The 25,404-nt window shown below is 37.8% G+C and overlaps 1 protein-coding gene, 4 non-coding genes and 1 pseudogene across 5 annotated transcripts in view; 5 read left to right on the plus strand and 1 right to left on the minus strand.

Annotated features, from left to right (window-relative positions):
* LOC127935227 (glutathione S-transferase A) overlaps window positions 1-25,404 on the minus strand; it is a 232,949-nt gene that overhangs the window by 16,919 nt on the left and 190,626 nt on the right. The gene's annotated exons all lie outside the window — the stretch shown is intronic.
* LOC127936296 (uncharacterized) lies at window positions 2,186-2,360 on the plus strand (annotated as a pseudogene).
* On the plus strand, window positions 6,926-7,086 carry LOC127936280 (U1 spliceosomal RNA). The gene has a single exon (XR_008148244.1). It is a non-coding gene; the product is annotated as a U1 spliceosomal RNA (small nuclear RNA).
* On the plus strand, window positions 12,556-12,746 carry LOC127936286 (U2 spliceosomal RNA). The gene has a single exon (XR_008148249.1). It is a non-coding gene; the product is annotated as a U2 spliceosomal RNA (small nuclear RNA).
* LOC127936284 (U1 spliceosomal RNA) lies at window positions 17,292-17,452 on the plus strand. Its single transcript, XR_008148247.1, has one exon. It is a non-coding gene; the product is annotated as a U1 spliceosomal RNA (small nuclear RNA).
* LOC127936291 (U2 spliceosomal RNA) lies at window positions 24,616-24,806 on the plus strand. Its single transcript, XR_008148254.1, has one exon. It is a non-coding gene; the product is annotated as a U2 spliceosomal RNA (small nuclear RNA).

A 25,404-nucleotide genomic window follows, 5' to 3' on the forward strand; every position in this document is an offset into this window, starting at 1 on the left:
AAGTAAAGGGGTCCTTTTAAGAAGCAAAGAGAGAGAAATTGAAGAAGGGGAAAAGTGTACCAGATATTTTTTTAAGAAAATAATAACAAGGGGTGGGGGGTTAACCAGGGTTAAAACAGGGGATAGGGAGGTTAACACAACAAAAGAGATTTTAGAGGATGTGGAAAAATTTTATGGGGCTTTATATAGTTTTAAAAAGGTACACTCAGACACCGTAAAAGAAGTTTTAAATTTTGTTGAAAAAAGGGTCGACTGTCAAAATGAGATTTTAGCCCAAGATTTGAACATTTTAGAAACCCAAAAAGCTCTTGGAGGTTTTAAAAAGGGGAAGTCCCCAGGAGTGGATGGACTTCCCCTGGAGTTTTATCTAACATTTTGGGACATTTTAGAACAAGAGCTTTTGACAGTTTTTAAAGAGTTTGAGACCCTCGACAGACTTCCAGACAGTTTTAGAATAGGGATAGTTTCTTTACTTCACAAAAAAGGTGACCGGACTGACTTAAAAAACTGGAGACCCATAACACTTTTAAATTTCGATTATAAACTTTTTAGCAAAGTTTTAGCAACACGCATGTCAACTGTTTTAGAGGACGTGATTCACCCGGATCAAGCTTGTTCTGTGCCCGGAAGAAAGATAACAGACAACCTAGTGCTGATTAGAGACGCCATCTGTTACGCGAGAGACAGAAATATTCGGCTAGTAGTCCTAAATTTAGATTTTGAAAAAGCATTTGATCGAGTCTCGCACCAGTACCTCTTCCAGGTTCTGGAGAAAATGGGGTTTCCAAAGAGGTTTATAGCCTGGGTGGGACTGCTGTACAAGGGAATAGTCAGCAAAATTCTAATAAATGGGCATCTTTCCAAAGCTGTGAACATACACAGTGGTGTCCGTCAGGGATGTCCTTTATCTCCTCTTCTGTATGTGGCTTGCATCGAGCCACTGGCACAGATCTTGAGAAGGGACAAATGGATCAAAGGACTGGACGTTCCTGGGACGGGGGGACTGACGGCGACCTGTGTTTTATATATGGACGACGTAACTCTTTTAGCCACAGACGTTTTATCAATACGAAGAGCACTGGACTTGACTGACTGGTACGGTCGGGCCTCGGGCGCCAAACTCAATAGAAACAAGTCCGAGGCCCAGCTCTTCGGGCCGTGGGGAGACGTGGACACAGGAGGACTTGATTTGGTTTTTAAAGACAACGATTTTAAGATTTTAGGCGTTAAATTTGATAAAGATGGGGGTGGACGGGAAAACTGGACTGACTTGTTAGGGAAAGTTAGGAAAAGACTGGGGTTTTGGGGACTAAGACAGATGACGATGGAAGGCAAGGTTTTAATTTTTAAATCTGTGATTTTACCTCTGATTTTACTTGTCTGTTCTGTTTTTAGCCCCCCTCGGTGGTTCCTGGGGAAACTGGAGAGGGCGGTGTTTTACTTCCTGTGGGGGTCCAAGTGGGAGCGCCTGAAGAGGGAGACCATCAAGAAAAGGCCGGAGAACGGTGGAAAAGGCCTCCCAGACCCCCACCTGTTTTTAGGCAGCCGCTTCACCGCCCTGCACATTAGTTATGCCACGACCCCATCCAAAGAAAACAAGACGGCTGCAATGGCGCGATTTTGGATGGGGTCTTACCTACGAACACTGAAAATTTTACCAGTGGACTTGAAAACCCCAGTGTCTTTTAACTTGCCCAAAGAGTACAGTTTTATAAAAAAGTTTTTAAAGAAATACCTTTTAGAGAGTGAAGATGTCACCATTTTAGGTGACATTTTAGGTGAGAGTGGGGTGATGACCCACTTGATAAGGACTCACCCCCGGTCTTGCACAATAGATGATTTTTAATTGGTGTTTTTTATTGTTTTATTATGAAAGAGGTTTTATTAACATATATATATATATATATATATATATATATATATACGAGGCTTGTTTGCTTTTTTTAAAATTTGTATTTTACTTTTGGAACTGACCGCACCTTTTAAACACACCTCAATAATGGACTTTTAAAAACAAGCAAAACACTGTGGTTTTAATCAAATGCTTTTTAAAAAATGATTGTTTCTTTCATTTTACCATGTGTATTTATTATATATTATATTGCTTGTTTTAATGTGTGATTAAAAAGAAAATGTTGTGTGAAAAAGAAAAAATGCAAATAGAAAAAATGTAAATGGTGACAATAAAACTTTTTCGAAAGAAAAAATCTGTTCTTATCAGTTTAATATCTGATACGTCCCCTATCCGGGGACCATATATTAAATTGATTTTTGGATACTGGAGATGGAATAGGGGCTTGCTCCATCCACTCCACGCATTGACCCGGTATTGCAGTACTTCCGGGACCGGTGCATCCCCACCTGGGGAAATTAGCAAGTCAAAATTAGAATAAATCTTGTGAAATTCGTTCTGCGTTTCTTATGTTGAAAATTTTTTTATTTCATTGATATTTCCATGCTAGTACAATGTTTATTTTTCTAATTGACTATTTCCGCAATATAAAAAAAAGATAAGTTCATAACGATAATTGCAACATAAACATTCTTATTGAGTTCATGAATGTCACAATTTAATCGACAAGACAGTGGTATCCAAATTTACATACACAAACTAAGAAACGTGTGTTTTTTCGTTGTTAATTATGAGGTTATTCAAAGCGAAATATTATTCTGAGATGATTCTCAATTATAATAAAAGACGGTATGATCTGATATTCTATATTATTTTTAAATATGAACACAAAATATTCATTAAATGTTTTTCTAATTCTGAACAAATAATCCATACACTACGTCTAATTTTTCATGAGTTTTTTTTAATTTTTCATATTCATGAGTTCTTATGATAAACCATAACTAAAAACGAAGTGTAATAAATGGAGTAATAACATGGCAACATTTCCATAAGAACAGCTCATATGTCATAGGTAAATTGATTTATAATATTGCCTGATTGGCAGCTGTTTGTCCTGCGGAAGACATGTCTGAAAATTAAACCCGGTTTCGTATCAAAAAATCAAATTCTGATTAGAAACCCTGTATAATTTTCGGAGTTGTTAATTACGGCTAACAATATGTAAATTAGTTCTAGTGCTAATTTGATTTGTTCTGTCAATCATTCATCATCAGAGACCAAGGAGAAGGTGTTTGTTCTCTTCTGGGCTTAAACTCCTGTCAGCTTTTACTAAAGACACACAGTAAAGCTGATCTTAATACACTTGCATTTGTAGGAGTTTCCCTTGTTTCCTTTCTACAGTATCATGTAATATTTCTATATTCAAAACTTTATATTTGAAACATTAATCTCAAAACATTGCATATAGATGTTTGCATTGTGATCTTAAACAGTGTTAATGTTCCTAACATGCCACTTTTGTTCTTATGTGCTCCGCTGGAGAGCAAAGATTAATTTTGTTGATACTGATTTCAGTTGATTGGTTATTATTATACCTAATTGTGTCTTATTATTCAAATTTAATAAAATAAAAAAATTAAGTTTATATAAATGTATGTATTTGATGTAAAAGATGACAAAGGTTAGACCTTAAAATGACATAACAAGGGTAAAAATGCCCCTGGATTTGAGTCAAATAGCACTTCATCGAGAGCTTCATTTTAGTCATTGGTCAGAAGGGGCTTCTAAATTATGATGTTTTTATTATTATTAGTTTTTAATTGTTGTGATATTTGATTCATGTTTTGGATGTAAACTTGAATATTTGTTACTTTTTGCTGCTTTCATAGCCAAGTGTCTCTGGTAAAAGAGATTTTAATCTGAATTAGTTTTTTAATCTGGTTAAATAAATAAATTAAATTTACCATAATCCATAATAACACTTCCTCCAGTGAAAAAGTGCATCTGCTGTTGTCCCTCACAGATTAGTTTAGATCTGTTTAAACGCTGCTTGATCTGTGCAGATTTCTCTCCTGATTCAGACCAGAACACTTTTTCACTGGAGGAAGTGTTATTATGGATTATAGACTCTATGTGTTTGAGTTAAAATCATCTTAATGCTGGATTTGTTCCAGCTTTTGTCTTCTCCGGTGTGCGTTGCTTTTCTGTTACTGATCTCACTCCAACTTTCTTTGTGAGAACATTTGGGCGGCGTTATATAAATCTTCCCCCACATAGTGATGTAGACATGTGGGGGCGTGTTTAAACGAGGTGTTTAGGGGTGTGGCTTTTTATTTACTTTGATGAAGAATATCTCTTTTGATTTGAGATTTTATTCTTTGCAGCTTTACGGATCTTCTTCATGCACCAAGAGCTTGTTACACTCCAAAGAAAAAGGAAAAATTTGAATCGCATCCAGGATGTCATCTGGGTATTATGATATTTAAATTGATTTTTGCTTGCTCCATCAGCTCCATGCATCGACCTGGTGTTGCAGTACTTCTGGGAGCGGTGCATCCTCATCCAGGTAAGGAAATTTGTTAAAAACATTTTTAATATGACAGTGTAGTTTTGGGAACATTCAGCTTTTGATGAGATGTGTGTTCAGAAAATTGTTAGTGAACCAAAGCAAATCAGATTTTTTTTCTTAGCTTTGAATCAATGGAACCAAATGTTTATTACATAATGAACTGCTTTGAAGCTCTGTGAATAACAAACGCTGTATGAATATGACAAAAACTAAAAATAAAACCGAAACAAGACCAAAACAGGAATAAAACCGCTTTTAGAAACTTGTTGCAAACGTTTTATTGAAAGTATAATACGTTAAATTTAATAAAATACCACTAATTTTGAAGTCTCTGTATAATATGTGGTTTTTAACATATTTTATATTCATTTGCAAAAAATCCAAATATTGAGAAAATCATCTTTAAAGTTGTTCAAATAAAGTTCTTAGCAATGCATATTACTAATCAAACATTAAGTTTTGATATATTTAAAGTAGGAAATTTATAAAATATATTCATGGAACATGATCTTTACACAATATCCGATTGATAATTGCTTAAAAAAAAGAAAAGTTAATTGATCATTTTGACCCATAGAATGTATTTATTGCTATTGCTAAAAACAAACCCCAGCGATTTGAGACTGGTTTTGGCTCCAGGGTCACAAATGTCTACAAATTATCAAATGTCTACTGCTTATAGACATTTTACACATTTTCCATACATTATAGTAGTATATCAGATTATTTTGTTATGTCTTTCATAGCCGAGAATCATCTTTGTACAAATTTTGTCTAAAAATTAGCCTGAAACCTAAAAAGGGGATGGGGAAAAAATACAATGTTTTTTGCCCATATATTCCTTTTCATGTCTTTTTTATTTATTATTATTATTATTTATTTATTTATTTTTACTTATTTTTAAAAACATAGTCCTGGAGTACTCTACAAAGGACATGATATAAAATGATTAAAATATTTAGTTTAAAAAAATCAGAATTCTTATGCTCCTATCAAAATAATGACATAAAGAAAGTTTACAAAAAAAAAAAAGAAAAAAAGAAAATCTGGTTCTCAGGAAGATTATGCCAATTTTAAAAGCCAATTACAAGAAATTGGAAATTTTTAAAAGTGCTGTATTTTCTTAGAGCAGTACCTCTAGTGTAAAGGTGTTATGTCTGTTTTAAAGAATCATCAGGGGCCAAGAAACAGCACCGCAAATGGGTTTATGGCAAAATATGATTGTGTGCATTGTCCTCCATGCCAAGTTCAAAGACCGGTTAAAAAGAATTGGAAAGTTAAAAAGTGCTTTAGATTTGGATTTTGTTTAAGCAGTACCTCTAGTATAAAGATATACATTTAAATTTTAAAGTATCATGTACACTGGCCGAGAAACACCACCATGAATTGGGCTGATGGTGCAATATTGCTCAATTTGCATTGTTCCTTATGTTTAATTCAAAGGCCAATTAAACACACTGGTAAAGTTAAAAATGCTCAAAATTTGGATTCTGTTAGGACCGTACCTTCAGTATAAAGACCTTTTGTCCAATTTAATGCATCATCATTGTGGGCCGAGAAATAGCACCGCAAAATGGGCCAAAAACTTTGTTAGCACAGTACCTCTAGTATAAAAGCCTTATGTTAATAAGTATGCATGGTTGGAAACCTCTCGAATTTAATTTTTCTACAAAGTTTGTATGCATGCAAATTGTACATTACATTTCTAGTAATTGGAGTTATTTCTAATATTGTATTTTCAGAAAGTTTTGTAATATTTTTCATCTCCCCAAATTTGTCTCTACTGAAACACAGTAAAATAGAGTTTAATATGAAGCGTTATATTGTTATATTGACACATATTGAGAACAGAAGGATCATAGTAAACATGTAAGATTTGAATATTTAAATGTGTTTTTGTTTGTCGGACTGCAGTTATAAGCTAGTTTTTGCTTTAAAATACACATTGTTCTTACACTTCCTTGATTCGTTTAACAATAACAACGCTCGCAGATTCGCGCAATCGAATGGATAATACTGTCCACAACAACTTCGATTAAAACTACAAACAAGAATTAAAAGTGTTAAAAACTACAAACATGGCGGATAATCGAGACCGACAGTGCAACAGAAAGGCGCGATTATTAATCATTCTGATCTGCTGAAAAACATGCATTTAATGTTATCCGCGTTATATTTTACGTGCAAGTAAAAAAATGTTATCGGAGCTTTGTGTTGCTCCCATAATGGACGTGAGATTAAATATAATAGACGTGACGTATTACGTGTGTGTTTTTGTGTTTTTGATAAAGCTCAAATTGTATTCCGTTTGTGTGAGGCGCGAAGTGTATTTGAGTTTTTCATAAAGCTCAAATTGTTACCGCGCTTTTTTTCAAGTAAAGGAGGGTCGTAATAAACTGAGCATGTGTTGTTTGTGTAAAGCGCGCCGGTGTGTGTTTATTCACCGTCGACGTGATCGGTGTGGAGCGGAGTGAGTATCTGATCGGATCCGTGTAGAACTCATACTTACCTGGCAGGGGTGACTCCATGATCAAGCAGGTGGATCACCTAGAGTGAGGATCAGCCATTGCACTTCGGCTCTCTGACCTTTATGAATTCTCCACATGTGAGAATCTCAACTGCATAATTTCTGCTAGTGGGGACTGCGTTCGCGCTCTCCCTCATAATGTGTATAAACAATAGATGACAAGAAGACGAATGTATTTACTAGGCAGAGATATATAGTAATACTTAAATACAATCCGTGTATTTCTTCAGTAATAGGTTTGAATGTTATAAGTTTTAAGTTTAACATTTGAACTTTGTTAATATTATGAAGTAGATCGTCGGATAATCAAGTTTTATTTGAAGTAAATGGATCTGGATCCGGAAGATGAGATTTCAAATCACAAATTGAATGCGTCTTCGGAGAGCCCTCGAGGATAAAATTTAACGTCTATATGCTTATTGACCACAAATGCTTGTTTTCCACTAGCTTGCATTCACACATGACGTAATCACGTAAGATATAAATTAACTAATCGTCCCCAAACAGAAGTTCTTCATGGTTGTTAATGTTGTTAATTGTTAGTCTGATAGACGGCTATGTATAGAAGGCTATTAAATTAAATCTGAACCACATCTCATTCATTTCTTGTAATGATGGTGAATATGATCTTTATTTGGACTGAACGGGATAAAACCTTTAGTGCCACAAAACAAGCTGTGGATGTTAATCATTATACACACGATAACAATGATTAATATTATTAGGATAGAATTATAAGGTTCTATCTGACATTTTTGTCAAAATTGAGTTATTCACATATTCTTATTCTGTGACAATTTATTTACATTATGTGATGTTTTAAGTTGTGTACATTTTGGGATTTTTTATTGAAAAAACAAAAAGATTCTATCTACAGAAGTCTATGGAACACAAAAACTTTAAAGCTCAATATCTCAAAACTACTCAGAACGCAGATAGAACCTTATTATTCCAAGGGGACGTACATTAAAGCGACAGATGAGCAGTAATTATTTAAAACGTTTACTGCTTTAAAAAATAAAAAAACGAACAAGGATTGATTTCTGCAATTACCCCAATAAAAATACTTTAATTTATATAAGATATGAGAGATGTTTTTGTCAACAAAGTTCTTTTTTAGATCAGGTTTAAATGTTGGTTAAAATGTAAAAAGTACATATTACTTGGTGTATAGGTCCGTTGAATGATCGGATGATACACGGACCGGACCAAAACCATGTTTGTTTTCTGTCTTTTGTGTGTGTGTGTGTGTGTGTGTGTGTGTGTGAATCATCTTATAATCAAGCTTTCGTTGGCAGCACTTGAAACGGCTTCAACGTCTGTACATTAGTTCTACTTCATTTGTTGTAAAACAATCACGTTACTATATATTTGTGGAATGCTAATTTAAGTTGATTAATTTAATGGAGACGTGTTGAGAGAGTTTGGACCAGGACGGCTGCTATCGGACGACACGAGCGAGGCTGTACTCGTCACAAACACTAATGCTGTGTTCACACCAAACGCGAATAGAGCGTCTGGCGCGAATGATTTCAATGTTAAGTCAATGCAAAGGCGCGTTTACGCGCGTCTGGAGGTCTCGCGGCGCGAATGGGGCGTTAAGCGCGGCGCGGAAGACGCGAATAGGGCGTTTCGCGCGAAACGCGCGTTAAGCGCGAAGGTGCTTTTTGTGCATTTAGCGTTTGACGCGAATTCGCGTCTGCCGCCCGAGTTGAAAAATTTGAACTTTGGCGTCAATTCGCGCCGCGTTAACCAATCAGGAGCCTGCTAGGAGTCACTCATTCAACAGAATGTTCCTGCAGCCTCCGGTTGTGCAGGAATACCCTTCTCCACTCATTCAACAAGGAGGAACGACTGATGTTGTCAGTGAGCAGTCAACCGGAGCTATATGACAAAAGTTCATATTTCTATAGAGACAGGAATAAAAAGGACATATATGTATATAAAAAACATATTAATAGATAAATTGAATAAAGGCCAATTGATAAGAAACGTTTCATTTTACCCCAAACGAATTATATTTTATCTTGAACCACTAAAGAGACATCAGAGCCAGCGGCAAATGTCAGAAGGTCTAGCCGAGCCGAGGCTGCTCTCGGCGGATACATGAAGACGGAGCTCCCGCTGGTCGCATGGAGCTCATCTCCGAGATCGGCGAAACACATTTTTTTAAATAGACGCTGTCATTATAAATAAACCGCATATCTGAGTTTAAAACAACTACATTCTCGCCTGAAATACTTTTAAAACTACATTTCATGACACAGTAACAGTAATATTTTGAAAATTATCCGAATAAAAATGGCGGTTGAAATGCTGCGTGAACTCAGCTGGCAGAAGCCCCCCCATGACGCGAATTCGCGTCTGTTGTGAAGTTAATTCCACGCGCGAATGAAGCGAATTACTCGCGCGAATGAAGCGAATGATCTCAAAATGGTCAAGCGGCAAACTAGACGCGGTAGACGCGAATTTGACGCTCTATTCGCGTTTGGTGTGAACACAGCATAACGAAGCTCGTTATGCTGTGTTCACACCAAACGCGAATAGAGCGTCTGGCGCGAATGATTTCAATGTTAAGTCAATGCAAAGGCGCGTTTACGCGCGTCTGGAGGTCTCGCGGCGCGAATGGGGCGTTAAACGCGGCGCGGAAGACGCGAATTCGCCTCATTCGCGCGTCTAGTTCGCGCGAATGACGCGAATAGGGCGTTTCGCGCGAAGGTGCTTTTTGTGCATTTAGCGTTTGACGCGAATTCGTGTCTGCCGCCCGAGTTGAAAAATTTGAACTTTGGCGTCAATTCGCGCCGCGTTAACCAATCAGGAGCCTGCTAGGAGTCACTCAACAGTATGTTCCTGCAGCCTCCGGTTGTGCAGGAATACCCTTCTCCACTCATTCAACAAGGAGGGAACGACTGATGTTGTCAGTGAGCAGTCAACCGGAGCTATATGACAAAAGTTCATATTTCTATAGAGACAGGAATAAAAAGGACATATATGTATATAAAAAACATATTAATAGATAAATTGAATAAAGGCCAATTGATAAGAAACGTTTCATTTTACCCCAAACGAATTATATTTTATCTTGAACCACTAATGAGACATCAGAGTCAGCGGCAAATGTCAGAAGGTCTAGCCGAGCCGAGGCTGCTCTCGGCGGATACATGATGACGGAGCTCCCGCTGGAGCTCATCTCCGAGATCGGCGAAACACATTTTTTTAAATAGACGCTGTCATTATAAATAAACCGCATATTTGAGTTTAAAACAACTACATTCTCGCCTGAAATACTTTTAAAACTACATTTCATGACACAGTAACAGTAATATTTTGAAAATTATCCGAATAAAAATGGCGGTTGAAAATGCTGCGTGAACTCAGCTGGCAGAAGCCCCCCCATGACGCCAATTCGCGTCTGTTGTGAAGTTAATTCCACGCGCGAATGAAGCGAATTACTCGCGCGAATGAAGCGAATGATCTCAAAATGGTCAAGCGGCAAACTAGACGCGGTAGACGCGAATTTGACGCTCTATTCGCGTTTGGTGTGAACACAGCATTAAGGCTTTGTTCGGGCTGTAATGCTGTGTTCACACCAAACGCGAATAGAGCGTCTGGCGCGAATGATTTCAATGTTAAGTCAATGCAAAGGCGCGTTTACGCGTGTCTGGAGGTCTCGCGGCGCGAATGGGGCGTTAAGCGCGGTGCGGAAGACGCGAATTCGCCTCATTCGCGCGTCTAGTTCACGCGAATGACGCGAATTGACGCGCGAATAGGGCGCTTCGCGCGAAACGCGCGTTAAGCGCGAATGGTGCTTTTTGTGCATTTAGCGTTTGACGCGAATTCGCGTCTGCCGCCCGAGTTGAAAAATTTGAACTTTGGCGTCAATTCGCGCCGCGTTAACCAATCAGGAGCCTGCTAGGAGTCACTCATTCAACAGTATGTTCCTGCAGCCTCCGGTTGTGCAGGAATACCCTTCTCCACTCATTCAACAAGGAGGAACGACTGATGTTGTCAGTGAGCAGTCAACCGGAGCTAAATGACAAAATAAACAGCAATAAAAAGGACCTATCTATCTATCTATCTATCTATCTATATATATACATATTAATAGAAAAATTGAATAAAGGCCAAAGATAAGAAACGTTTCATTTTACCCCAAACGAATTATATTTTATCTTGAACCACTAAAGAGACATCAGAGCCAGCGGCAAATGTCAGAAGATCTATCCGAGGTGAGGCTGCTCTCGGCGTATACATGATGACGGAGCTCCCGCTGATCGCATGGAGCTCATCTCAGAGATCGGCGAAACACATTTTTTTAAATAGACGCTGTCATTATAAATAAACCGCATATTTGAGTTTAAAACAACTACATTCTCGTCTGAAATACTTTTAAAACTACATTTCATGACACAATAACAGTAATATTTTGAAAATTATCCGAATAAAAATGGCGGTTGAAAATGCTGCGTGAACTCAGCTGGCAGAAGCCCCCCCATGACGCGAATTCGCGTCTGTTGTGAAGTTAATTTCACGCGCGAATGAAGCGAATGATCTCAAAATGGTCAAGCGGCAAACTAGGCGCGGTAGACGCGAATTTGACGCTCTATTCGCGTTTGGTGTGAACACAGCATAACGTGTCGCTGTTATCAGATACTCTACACTGTGTTTAATTCGCTCGCTCCCGTGAAAAGAATTTGTAGAAGACATATTTTTGTAAAGGTTGGAGCTTCTGGGTATTTTGTCAAAACTCAAATAAAGATTAATATAATATTTAAAAACTGCCATCGACTCTGGTCTCTTGTTTTGTATCCTGGTTCATTTTTCCAGTGTGATATATAATAACGTAATTTATGCGTGTGTTACAGGTCCCAGGCAGTCGGGAAGACAAGAGTTAGCTGTTTTCTTAACGGTCCTCTAGATGTTCTTTCCAGTTCTCCTTTTCCTTCTCTTGAAATACAGCAGGTGCATTGGTCAGCCCAAAAGGAATCCTGAACCACTCGTATAACCCCCATGGCGTAATGAAAGCCCTCAGCCATAAACCCTTGGTGGTATGCCTTCCCTTGGTCAAGGATGGAAAAGTATCTGTAATGTCTTGTATATGAGGCAAAGGATGTCAGTCTGCAACTGTCTTCTTATTAAGTGAACATAGTCAATGCAAAGTCTGAGTGAACCATCTTTCTTTCTTACTCATACAACTCATCAAGTGAATGAAAGCATTTGATAAGCTTTTTTTTTATTATTGTTATTTGATATATCATGCTGTCTGAACTAGAGTAGATAGACTTCAATCTCTTGTTTTATGATAAACAAACTATTAAGAGAATTCAACTTGTTTTATGGTCCACTAACTCCGTCCTCGTGTTTGATTGGACGATGGGAACGCAGCGTACCGGAAGTAGAAGAATCCGTGTGACTTGATGAGGTTTTCAGCTCGTCGTGAGAGAGTTTTGAGTGTGTGAGTTTGTGAGTGTGTGTGTGTGTGTGTGCGTCAGTCTCCTAGTGTGTTTGTAGTCTGAAGTGTTTATCGGGCGCTAGTTCGCGTCTCACCGTCTTTCAAATGTGTAGCGCGTCGAATCAGTCCCTCAGCGCTGACAGTTTGTGGGTATCGCTTCTCGGCCTTTTGGCTAAGATCAAGTGTAGTATCTGTTCTTATCAGTTTAATATCTGATACGTCCTCTATCCGGGGACCATATATTAAATTGATTTTTGGATACTGGAGATGGAATAGGGGCTTGCTCCGTCCACTCCACGCATTGATCCGGTATTGCAGTACTTCCGGGACCGGTGCATCCCTTCATGGGGAAATTAAACAGTGAAAATTAGAATTAATTATGATAAGTTGCGTGTTTCTTAAATTATATGAATTATAATTCAATACGAATTTTATGAATTACAACAAGATTTTTTAAATTGACTGTTTTCCGTAATACAAAATAAAAGAAAGTACATAAAGCTAAGTGCAACATATTAAACTAGTATGCATGCTTATTGAGTTCATGAATGTCACAATTTAATCGACAAGACAGTGGTATCCAAATTTACATACACAAACTAAGAAACGTGTTTTTTTTTTTTCGTTGTTAATTATGAGGTTTTTCAAAGCCAAATATTATTCAGAGATGATTCTAAACTATTATAAAAGACGGTATGATCTGATATTCTATATTATTTTTAAATATGAGCATAAAATATTCATAAAATATTTTTCTCATTCTGAAAAAATAATCCATACACTACGTCTAAATTTTTCTTATTCATGAGTTCTTATGATAAACCATAATTAAAACGAAGTGTAATAAATGGAGTAATAACATGGCAACATTTCCATAAGAACAGCTCATATGTCATAGGTAAATTGATTTATAATATTGCCTGATTGGCAGCTGTTTGTCCTGCGGAAGACATGTCTGAAAATTAAACCCGGTTTCGTATCAAAAAATCAAATTCTGATTAGAAACCCTGTATAATTTTCGGAGTTGTTAATTACGGCTAACAATATGTAAATTAGTTCTAGTGCTAATTTGATTTGTTCTGTCAATCATTCATCATCAGAGACCAAGGAGAAGGTGTTTGTTCTCTTCTGGGCTTAAACTCCTGTCAGCTTTTACTAAAGACACACAGTAAAGCTGATCTTAATACACTTGCATTTGTAGGAGTTTCCCTTGTTTCCTTTCTACAGTATCATGTAATATTTCTATATTCAAAACTTTATATTTGAAACATTAATCTCAAAACATTGCATATAGATGTTTGCATTGTGATCTTAAACAGTGTTAATATTCCTAACATGCCACTTTTGCTCTTCTGTGCTCCACTGGAGAGCAAAGATTAATTTTGTTGATACTGATTTCAGTTGATTGGTTATTATTATACCTAATTGTGTCTTATTATTCAAATTTAATAAAATAAAAAAATTAAGTTTATATAAATGTATGTATTTGATGTAAAAGATGACAAAGGTTAGACCTTAAAATGACATTACAAGGGTAAAAAATGCCCCTGGATTTGAGTCAAATAGCACTTCATCGAGAGCTTCATTTTAGTCATTGGTCAGAAGGGGCTTCTAAATTATGATGTTTTTATTATTATTAGTTTTTAATTGTTGTGATATTTGATTCATGTTTTGGATGTAAACTTGAATATTTGTTACTTTTTGCTGCTTTCATAGCCAAGTGTCTCTGGTAAAAGAGATTTTAATCTGAATTAGTTTTTTAATCTGGTTAAATAAATAAATTAAATTTACCGTAATCCATAATAACACTTCCTCCAGTGAAAAAGTGCATCATCTGCTGTTGTCTCTCGCATATTTGTTTAGAGATGTTTAATCGCTGCTTGATCTGTGCAGATTTCTCTCCTGATTCAGACCAGAACACTTTTTCACTGGAGGAATTGTTATTATGGATTATAGACTCTGTGTTTGAGTTAAAATCATCTTAATGCTGGATTTGTTCCAGCTTTTGTCTTCTCCGGTGTGCGTTGCTTTTCTGTTACTGATCTCACTCCAACTTTCTTTGTGAGAACATTTGGGCGGCGTTATATAAATCTTCCCCCACATAGTGATGTAGACATGTGGGGGCGTGTTTAAACGAGGTGTTTGGGGTGTGGCTTTTTATTTACTTTGATGAAGAATATCTCTTTTGATTTGAGATTTTATTCTTTGCAGCTTTACGGATCTTCTTCATGCACCAAGAGCTTGTTACACTCCAAAGAAACAGGAAACATTTGAATCGCATCCAGGATGTCATCTGGGTATTATGATATTTAAATTGATTTTTGCTTGCTCCATCAGCTCCATGCATCGACCTGGTGTTGCAGTACTTCTGGGAGCGGTGCATCCTCATCCAGGTAAGGAAATTTGTTAAAAACATTTTTAATATGACAGTGTAGTTTTGGGAACATTCAGCTTTTGATGAGATGTGTGTTCAGAAAATTGTTAGTGAACCAAAGCAAATCAGATTTTTTTTCTTAGCTTTGAATCAATGGAACCAAATGTTTATTACATAATGAACTGCTTTGAAGCTCTGTGAACAACAAACGCTGTATGAATATGACAAAAACTAAAACTAAAACCGAAACAAGACCAAAACAGGAATAAAACCGCTTTTAGAAACTTGTTGCAAACGTTTTATTGAAAGTATAATACGTTAAATTTAATAAAATACCACTAAATTTGAAGTCTCTGTATAATATGTGGTTTTTAACATATTTTATATTCATTTGCAAAAAATCCAAATATTGAGAAAATCATCTTTAAAGTTGTTCAAATAAAGTTCTTAGCAATGCATATTACTAATCAAACATTAAGTTTTGATACATTTAAAGTAGGAAATTTATAAAATATATTCATGGAACATGATCTTTACACAATATCCGATTGATAATTGCTAAAAAAAAGAAAAGTTAATTGATCATTTTGACCCATAGAATGTATTTATTGCTATTGCTAAAAACAAACGATTTGAGACTGGTTTTGGCTCCAGGGTCACAAATGTCTACAAATTATCAAATGTCTACTGCTTATAGACATTTTACACATTTTCCATACATTATAGTAGTATATCAGATTATTTTGTTATGTCTTTCATAGCCGAGAATCATCTTTGTACAAATTTTGTCTAAAAATTAGCCTGAAACCTAAAAAGGGGATGGGGAAAAAATACAATGTTTTTTGCCCATATATTCCTTTTCATGTCTTTTTTATTTATTATTATTATTATTTATTTATTTATTTTTACTTATTTTTAAAAACATAGTCCTGGAGTACTCTACAAAGAACATGATATAAAATGATTAAAATATTTAGTTTAAAAAAATCAGAATTCTTATGCTCCTATCAAAATAATGACATAAAGAAAGTTTACAAAAAAAAAAAAAAAAAAGAAAATCTGGTTCTCAGGAAGATTATGCCAATTTTAAAAGCCAATTACAAGAAATTGGAAATTTTTAAAAGTGCTGTATTTTCTTAGAGCAGTACCTCTAGTGTAAAGGTGTTATGTCTGTTTTAAAGAATCATCAGGGGCCAAGAAACAGCACCGCAAATGGGTTTATGGCAAAATATGATTGTGTGCATTGTCCTCCATGCCAAGTTCAAAGACCGGTTAAAAAGAATTGGAAAGTTAAAAAGTGCTTTAGATTTGGATTTTGTTTAAGCAGTACCTCTAGTATAAAGATATACATTTAAATTTTAAAGTATCATGTACACTGGCCGAGAAACACCACCATGAATTGGGCTGATGGTGCAATATTGCTCAATTTGCATTGTTCCTTATGTTTAATTCAAAGGCCAATTAAACACACTGGTAAAGTTAAAAATGCTCAAAATTTGGATTCTGTTAGGACCGTACCTTCAGTATAAAGACCTTTTGTCCAATTTAATGCATCATCATTGTGGGCCGAGAAATAGCACCGCAAAATGGGCCAAAAACTTTGTTAGCACAGTACCTCTAGTATAAAAGCCTTATGTTAATAAGTATGCATGGTTGGAAACCTCTCGAATTTAATTTTTCTACAAAGTTTGTATGCATGCAAATTGTACATTACATTTCTAGTAATTGGAGTTATTTCTAATATTGTATTTTCAGAAAGTTTTGTAATATTTTTCATCTCCCCAAATTTGTCTCTACTGAAACACAGTAAAATAGAGTTTAATATGAAGCGTTATATTGTTATATTGACACATATTGAGAACAGAAGGATCATAGTAAACATGTAAGATTTGAATATTTAAATGTGTTTTTGTTTGTCGGACTGCAGTTATAAGCTAGTTTTTGCTTTAAAATACACATTGTTCTTACACTTCCTTGATTCGTTTAACAATAACAACGCTCGCAGATTCGCGCAATCGAATGGATAATACTGTCCACAACAACTTCGATTAAAACTACAATCAAGAATTAAAAGTGTTAAAAACTACAAACATGGCGGATAATCGAGACCGACAGTGCAACAGAAAGGCGCGATTATTAATCATTCTGATCTGCTGAAAAACATGCATTTAATGTTATCCGCGTTATATTTTACGTGCAAGTAAAAAAATGTTATCGGAGCTTTGTGTTGCTCCCATAATGGACGTGAGATTAAATATAATAGACGTGACGTATTACGTGTGTGTTTTTGTGTTTTTGATAAAGCTCAAATTGTATTCCGTTTGTGTGAGGCGCGAAGTGTATTTGAGTTTTTCATAAAGCTCAAATTGTTACCGCGCTTTTTTTCAAGTAAAGGAGGGTCGTAATAAACTGAGCATGTGTTGTTTGTGTAAAGCGCGCCGGTGTGTGTTTATTCACCGTCGACGTGATCGGTGTGGAGCGGAGTGAGTCTCTGATCGGATCCGTGTAGAACTTATACTTACCTGGCAGGGGTGACTCCATGATCAAGCAGGTGGATCACCTAGAGTGAGGATCAGCCATTGCACTCCGGCTCTCTGACCTCTATGAATTCTCCACATGTGAGAATCTCAACCGCATAATTTCTGCTAGTGGGGACTGCGTTCGCGCTCTCCCTTATTATGTGTATAAACAATAGATGACAAGAAGACGAATGTATTTACTAGGCAGAGATATATAGTAATACTTAAATACAATCCGTGTATTTCTTCAGTAATAGGTTTGAATGTTATAAGTTTTAAGTTTAACATTTGAACTTTGTTAATATTATGAAGTAGATCGTCGGATAATCAAGTTTTATTTGAAGTAAATGGATCTGGATCCGGAAGATGAGATTTCAAATCACAAATTGAATGCGTCTTCGGAGAGCCCTCGAGGATAAAATTTAACGTCTATATGCTTATTGACCACAAATGCTTGTTTTCCACTAGCTTGCATTCACACGACGTAATCACGTAAGATATAAATTAACTAATCGTCCCCAAACAGAAGTTCTTCATGGTTGTTAATGTTGTTAATTGTTAGTCTGATAGACGGCTATGTATAGAAGGCTATTAAATTAAATCTGAACCACATCTCATTCATTTCTTGTAATGATGGTGAATATGATCTTTATTTGGACTGAACGGGATAAAACCTTTAGTGCCACACAACAAGCTGTGGATGTTAATCATTATACACACGATAACAATGATTAATATTATTAGGATAGAATTATAAGGTTCTATCTGACATTTTTGTCAAAATTGAGTTATTCACATATTCTTATTCTGTGACAATTTATTTACATTATGTGATGTTTTAAGTTGTGTACATTTTGGGATTTTTTATTGAAAAAACAAAAAGATTCTATCTACAGAAGTCTATGGAACACAAAAACTTTAAAGCTCAATATCTCAAAACTACTCAGAACGCAGATAGAACCTTATTATTCCAAGGGGACGTACATTAAAGCGACAGATGAGCAGTAATTATTTAAAACGTTTACTGCTTTAAAAAATAAAAAAACGAACAAGGATTGATTTCTGCAATTACCCCAATAAAAATACTTTAATTTATACAGTATTGTTCAAAATAATAGCAGTACAATGTGACTAACCAGAATAATCAAGGTTTTTCGTATATTTTTTTATTGCTACGTGGCAAACAAGTTACCAGTAGGTTCAGTAGATTCTCAGAAAACAAATGAGACCCAGCATTCATGATATGCACGCTCTTAAGGCTGTGCAATTGGGCAATTAGTTGAATTAGTTGAAAGGGGTGTGTTCAAAAAAATAGCAGTGTGGCATTCAATCACTGAGGTCATCAATTTTGTGAAGAAACAGGTGTGAATCAGGTGGCCCCTATTTAAGGATGAAGCCAACACTTGTTGAACATGCATTTGAAAGCTGAGGAAAATGGGTCGTTCAAGACATTGTTCAGAAGAACAGCGTACTTTGATTAAAAAGTTGATTAGAGAGGGGAAAACCTATAAAGAGGTGCAAAAAATGATAGGCTGTTCAGCTAAAATGATCTCCAATGCCTTAAAATGGAGAGCAAAACCAGAGAGACGTGGAAGAAAACGGAAGACAACCATCAAAATGGATAGAAGAATAACCAGAATGGCAAAGGCTCAGCCAATGATCACCTCCAGGATGATCAAAGACAGTCTGGAGTTACCTGTAAGTACTGTGACAGTTAGAAGACGTCTGTGTGAAGCTAATCTATTTTCAAGAATCCCCCGCAAAGTCCCTCTGTTAAAAAAAAGGCATGTGCAGAAGAGGTTACAATTTGCCAAAGAACACATCAACTGGCCTAAAGAGAAATGGAGGAACATTTTGTGGACTGATGAGAGTAAAATTGTTCTTTTTGGGTCCAAGGGCCACAGGCAGTTTGTGAGACGACCCCCAAACTCTGAATTCAAGCCACAGTACACAGTGAAGACAGTGAAGCATGGAGGTGCAAGCATCATGATATGGGCATGTTTCTCCTACTATGGTGTTGGGCCTATTTATCGCATACCAGGGATCATGGATCAGTTTGCATATGTTAAAATACTTGAAGAGGTCATGTTGCCCTATGCTGAAGAGGACATGCCCTTGAAATGGTTGTTTCAACAAGACAATGACCCAAAACACACTAGTAAACGGGCAAAGTCTTGGTTCCAAACCAACAAAATTAATGTTATGGAGTGGCCAGCCCAATCTCCAGACCTTAATCCAATTGAGAACTTGTGGGGTGATATCAAAAATGCTGTTTCTGAAGCAAAACCAAGAAATGTGAATGAATTGTGGAATGTTGCTAAAGAATCATGGAGTGGAATAACAGCTGAGAGGTGCCACAAGTTGGTTGACTCCATGCCACACAGATGTCAAGCAGTTTTAAAAAACTGTGGTCATACAACTAAATATTAGTTTAGTGATTCACAGGATTGCTAAATCCCAGAAAAAAAAAAAGTTTGTACAAAATAGTTTTGAGTTTGTACAGTCAAAGGTAGACACTGCTATTTTTTTGAACACACCCCTTTCAACTAATTGCCCAATTGCACAGCCTTAAGAGCATGCATATCATGAATGCTGGGTCTTGTTTGTTTTCTGACAATCTACTGAACCTACTGGTAACTTGTTTGCCACGTAGCAATAAAAAATATACTAAAAACCTTGATTATTCTGGTTAGTCACATTGTACTGCTATTATTTTGAACAATACTGTATAAGATATGAGAGATGTTTTTGTCAACAAAGTTCTTTTTTAGATCAGGTTTAAATGTTGGTTAAAATGTAAAAAGTACATATTACTTGGTGTATAGGTCCGTTGAATGATCGGATGATACACGGACCGGACCAAAACCATGTTTGTTTTCTGTCTTTTGTGTGTGTGTGTGTGTGTGTGTGTGTGAATCATCTTATAATCAAGCTTTCGTTGGCAGCACTTGAAACGGCTTCAACGTCTGTACATTAGTTCTACTTCATTTGTTGTAAAACAATCACGTTACTATATATTTGTGGAATGCTAATTTAAGTTGATTAATTTAATGGAGACGTGTTGAGAGAGTTTGGACCAGGACGGCTGCTATCGGACGACACGAGCGAGGCTGTACTCGTCACAAACACTAATGCTGTGTTCACACCAAACGCGAATAGAGCGTCTGGCGCGAATGATTTCAATGTTAAGTCAATGCAAAGGCGCGTTTACGCGCGTCTGGAGGTCTCGCGGCGCGAATGGGGCGTTAAGCGCGGCGCGGAAGACGCGAATTCGCCTCATTCGCGCGTCTAGTTCGCGCGAATGACGCGAATTGACGCGTGAATAGGGCGTTTCGCGCGAAACGCGCGTTAAGCGCGAAGGTGCTTTTTGTGCATTTAGCGTTTGACGCGAATTCGCGTCTGCCGCCCGAGTTGAAAAATTTGAACTTTGGCGTCAATTCGCGCCGCGTTAACCAATCAGGAGCCTGCTAGGAGTCACTCATTCAACAGAATGTTCCTGCAGCCTCCGGTTGTGCAGGAATACCCTTCTCCACTCATTCAACAAGGAGGAACGACTGATGTTGTCAGTGAGCAGTCAACCGGAGCTATATGACAAAAGTTCATATTTCTATAGAGACAGGAATAAAAAGGACATATATGTATATAAAAAACATATTAATAGATAAATTGAATAAAGGCCAATTGATAAGAAACGTTTCATTTTACCCCAAACGAATTATATTTTATCTTGAACCACTAAAGAGACATCAGAGCCAGCGGCAAATGTCAGAAGGTCTAGCCGAGCCGAGGCTGCTCTCGGCGGATACATGATGACGGAGCTCCCGCTGGTCGCATGGAGCTCATCTCCGAGATCGGCGAAACACATTTTTTTAAATAGACGCTGTCATTATAAATAAACCGCATATCTGAGTTTAAAACAACTACATTCTCGCCTGAAATACTTTTAAAACTACATTTCATGACACAGTAACAGTAATATTTTGAAAATTATCCGAATAAAAATGGCGGTTGAAATGCTGCGTGAACTCAGCTGGCAGAAGCCCCCCCATGACGCGAATTCGCGTCTGTTGTGAAGTTAATTCCACGCGCGAATGAAGCGAATTACTCGCGCGAATGAAGCGAATGATCTCAAAATGGTCAAGCGGCAAACTAGACGCGGTAGACGCGAATTTGACGCTCTATTCGCGTTTGGTGTGAACACAGCATAACGAAGCTCGTTATGCTGTGTTCACACCAAACGCGAATAGAGCGTCTGGCGCGAATGATTTCAATGTTAAGTCAATGCAAAGGCGCGTTTACGCGCGTCTGGAGGTCTCGCGGCGCGAATGGGGCGTTAAGCGCGGCGCGGAAGACGCGAATTCGCCTCATTCGCGCGTCTAGTTCGCGCGAATGACGCGAATAGGGCGTTTCGCGCGAAACGCGCGTTAAGCGCGAAGGTGCTTTTTGTGCATTTAGCGTTTGACGCGAATTCGCGTCTGCCGCCCGAGTTGAAAAATTTGAACTTTGGCGTCAATTCGCGCCGCGTTAACCAATCAGGAGCCTGCTAGGAGTCACTCAACAGTATGTTCCTGCAGCCTCCGGTTGTGCAGGAATACCCTTCTCCACTCATTCAACAAGGAGGGAACGACTGATGTTGTCAGTGAGCAGTCAACCGGAGCTATATGACAAAAGTTCATATTTCTATAGAGACAGGAATAAAAAGGACATATATGTATATAAAAAACATATTAATAGATAAATTGAATAAAGGCCAATTGATAAGAAACGTTTCATTTTACCCCAAACGAATTATATTTTATCTTGAACCACTAATGAGACATCAGAGTCAGCGGCAAATGTCAGAAGGTCTAGCCGAGCCGAGGCTGCTCTCGGCGGATACATGATGACGGAGCTCCCGCTGGAGCTCATCTCCGAGATCGGCGAAACACATTTTTTTAAATAGACGCTGTCATTATAAATAAACCGCATATTTGAGTTTAAAACAACTACATTCTCGCCTGAAATACTTTTAAAACTACATTTCATGACACAGTAACAGTAATATTTTGAAAATTATCCGAATAAAAATGGCGGTTGAAAATGCTGCGTGAACTCAGCTGGCAGAAGCCCCCCCATGACGCGAATTCGCGTCTGTTGTGAAGTTAATTCCACGCGCGAATGAAGCGAATTACTCGCGCGAATGAAGCGAATGATCTCAAAATGGTCAAGCGGCAAACTAGACGCGGTAGACGCGAATTTGACGCTCTATTCGCGTTTGGTGTGAACACAGCATTAAGGCTTTGTTCGGGCTGTAATGCTGTGTTCACACCAAACGCGAATAGAGCGTCTGGCGCGAATGATTTCAATGTTAAGTCAATGCAAAGGCGCGTTTACGCGCGTCTGGAGGTCTCGCGGCGCGAATGGGGCGTTAAGCGCGGTGCGGAAGACGCGAATTCGCCTCATTCGCGCGTCTAGTTCGCGCGAATGACGCGAATTGACGCGCGAATAGGGCGCTTCGCGCGAAACGCGCGTTAAGCGCGAATGGTGCTTTTTGTGCATTTAGCGTTTGACGCGAATTCGCATCTGCCGCCCGAGTTGAAAAATTTGAACTTTGGCGTCAATTCGCGCCGCGTTAACCAATCAGGAGCCTGCTAGGAGTCACTCATTCAACAGTATGTTCCTGCAGCCTCCGGTTGTGCAGGAATACCCTTCTCCACTCATTCAACAAGGAGGAACGACTGATGTTGTCAGTGAGCAGTCAACCGGAGCTAAATGACAAAATAAACAGCAATAAAAAGGACCTATCTATCTATCTATCTATCTATATATATACATATTAATAGAAAAATTGAATAAAGGCCAAAGATAAGAAACGTTTCATTTTACCCCAAACGAATTATATTTTATCTTGAACCACTAAAGAGACATCAGAGCCAGCGGCAAATGTCAGAAGATCTATCCGAGGTGAGGCTGCTCTCGGCGTATACATGATGACGGAGCTCCCGCTGATCGCATGGAGCTCATCTCAGAGATCGGCGAAACACATTTTTTTAAATAGACGCTGTCATTATAAATAAACCGCATATTTGAGTTTAAAACAACTACATTCTCGTCTGAAATACTTTTAAAACTACATTTCATGACACAATAACAGTAATATTTTGAAAATTATCCGAATAAAAATGGCGGTTGAAAATGCTGCGTGAACTCAGCTGGCAGAAGCCCCCCCATGACGCGAATTCGCGTCTGTTGTGAAGTTAATTTCACGCGCGAATGAAGCGAATGATCTCAAAATGGTCAAGCGGCAAACTAGGCGCGGTAGACGCGAATTTGACGCTCTATTCGCGTTTGGTGTGAACACAGCATAACGTGTCGCTGTTATCAGATACTCTACACTGTGTTTAATTCGCTCGCTCCCGTGAAAAGAATTTGTAGAAGACATATTTTTGTAAAGGTTGGAGCTTCTGGGTATTTTGTCAAAACTCAAATAAAGATTAATATAATATTTAAAAACTGCCATCGACTCTGGTCTCTTGTTTTGTATCCTGGTTCATTTTTCCAGTGTGATATATAATAACGTAATTTATGCGTGTGTTACAGGTCCCAGGCAGTCGGGAAGACAAGAGTTAGCTGTTTTCTTAACGGTCCTCTAGATGTTCTTTCCAGTTCTCCTTTTCCTTCTCTTGAAATACAGCAGGTGCATTGGTCAGCCCAAAAGGAATCCTGAACCACTCGTATAACCCCCATGGCGTAATGAAAGCCCTCAGCCATAAACCCTTGGTGGTATGCCTTCCCTTGGTCAAGGATGGAAAAGTATCTGTAATGTCTTGTATATGAGGCAAAGGATGTCAGTCTGCAACTGTCTTCTTATTAAGTGAACATAGTCAATGCAAAGTCTGAGTGAACCATCTTTCTTTCTTACTCATACAACTCATCAAGTGAATGAAAGCATTTGATAAGCTTTTTTTTTTATTATTGTTATTTGATATATCATGCTGTCTGAACTAGAGTAGATAGACTTCAATCTCTTGTTTTATGATAAACAAACTATTAAGAGAATTCAACTTGTTTTATGGTCCACTAACTCCGTCCTCGTGTTTGATTGGACGATGGGAACGCAGCGTACCGGAAGTAGAAGAATCCGTGTGACTTGATGAGGTTTTCAGCTCGTCGTGAGAGAGTTTTGAGTGTGTGAGTTTGTGAGTGTGTGTGTGTGTGTGTGCGTCAGTCTCCTAGTGTGTTTGTAGTCTGAAGTGTTTATCGGGCGCTAGTTCGCGTCTCACCGTCTTTCAAATGTGTAGCGCGTCGAATCAGTCCCTCAGCGCTGACAGTTTGTGGGTATCGCTTCTCGGCCTTTTGGCTAAGATCAAGTGTAGTATCTGTTCTTATCAGTTTAATATCTGATACGTCCTCTAACCGGGGACCATATATTAAATTGATTTTTGGATACTGGAGATGGAATAGGGGCTTGCTCCGTCCACTCCACGCATTGATCCGGTATTGCAGTACTTCCGGGACCGGTGCATCCCCTCATGGGGAAATTAAACAGTGAAAATAAGAATTAATTATGATAAGTTGCGTGTTTCTTAAATTATATGAATTATAATTCAATACGAATTTTATGAATTACAACAAGATTTTTTAAATTGATTGTTTTCCGTAATACAAAATAAAGGAAAGTACATAAAGTTAAGTGCAACATATTAAACTAGTATTAAACTAGATCGCTTCTCGGCCTTTTGGCTAAGATCAAGTATCTTGTCGGACGGTTGAGACTGCGATCGCCTCTTGGAGGTTTCCTGACTCGAGATCCCTTCATATCTTGAGTCACACAACTTCGGGAGGTATATTGAACTCTGCTGCTTCGGGCTCCAACAAGTTTTAAGGTAAGGTCTTTTAATTATTTATTTTGTTATTTATTGTTGTATTTATTGTTGTTTTAAGTTTTTAGGCTGTTGGTGCCTCTATCATGTCGGCTGCCCGTGCCGGCGTGCGGAGGCACCACAGCGTGCGTTTTTTATTCAGGCAGGGTGAGGGGAAGCTCCTGGGAATGTCCCGTATGGACTTTTCCAGGAAGCTGATCCAAAAGACCTTAGCTTTTAAATGTGACGACCTGAATTGTTTGATGA

Source organism: Carassius gibelio, chromosome A19 (assembly GCF_023724105.1).
Source record: "Carassius gibelio isolate Cgi1373 ecotype wild population from Czech Republic chromosome A19, carGib1.2-hapl.c, whole genome shotgun sequence".
Taxonomy (NCBI): Eukaryota; Metazoa; Chordata; class Actinopteri; order Cypriniformes; family Cyprinidae; genus Carassius; species Carassius gibelio.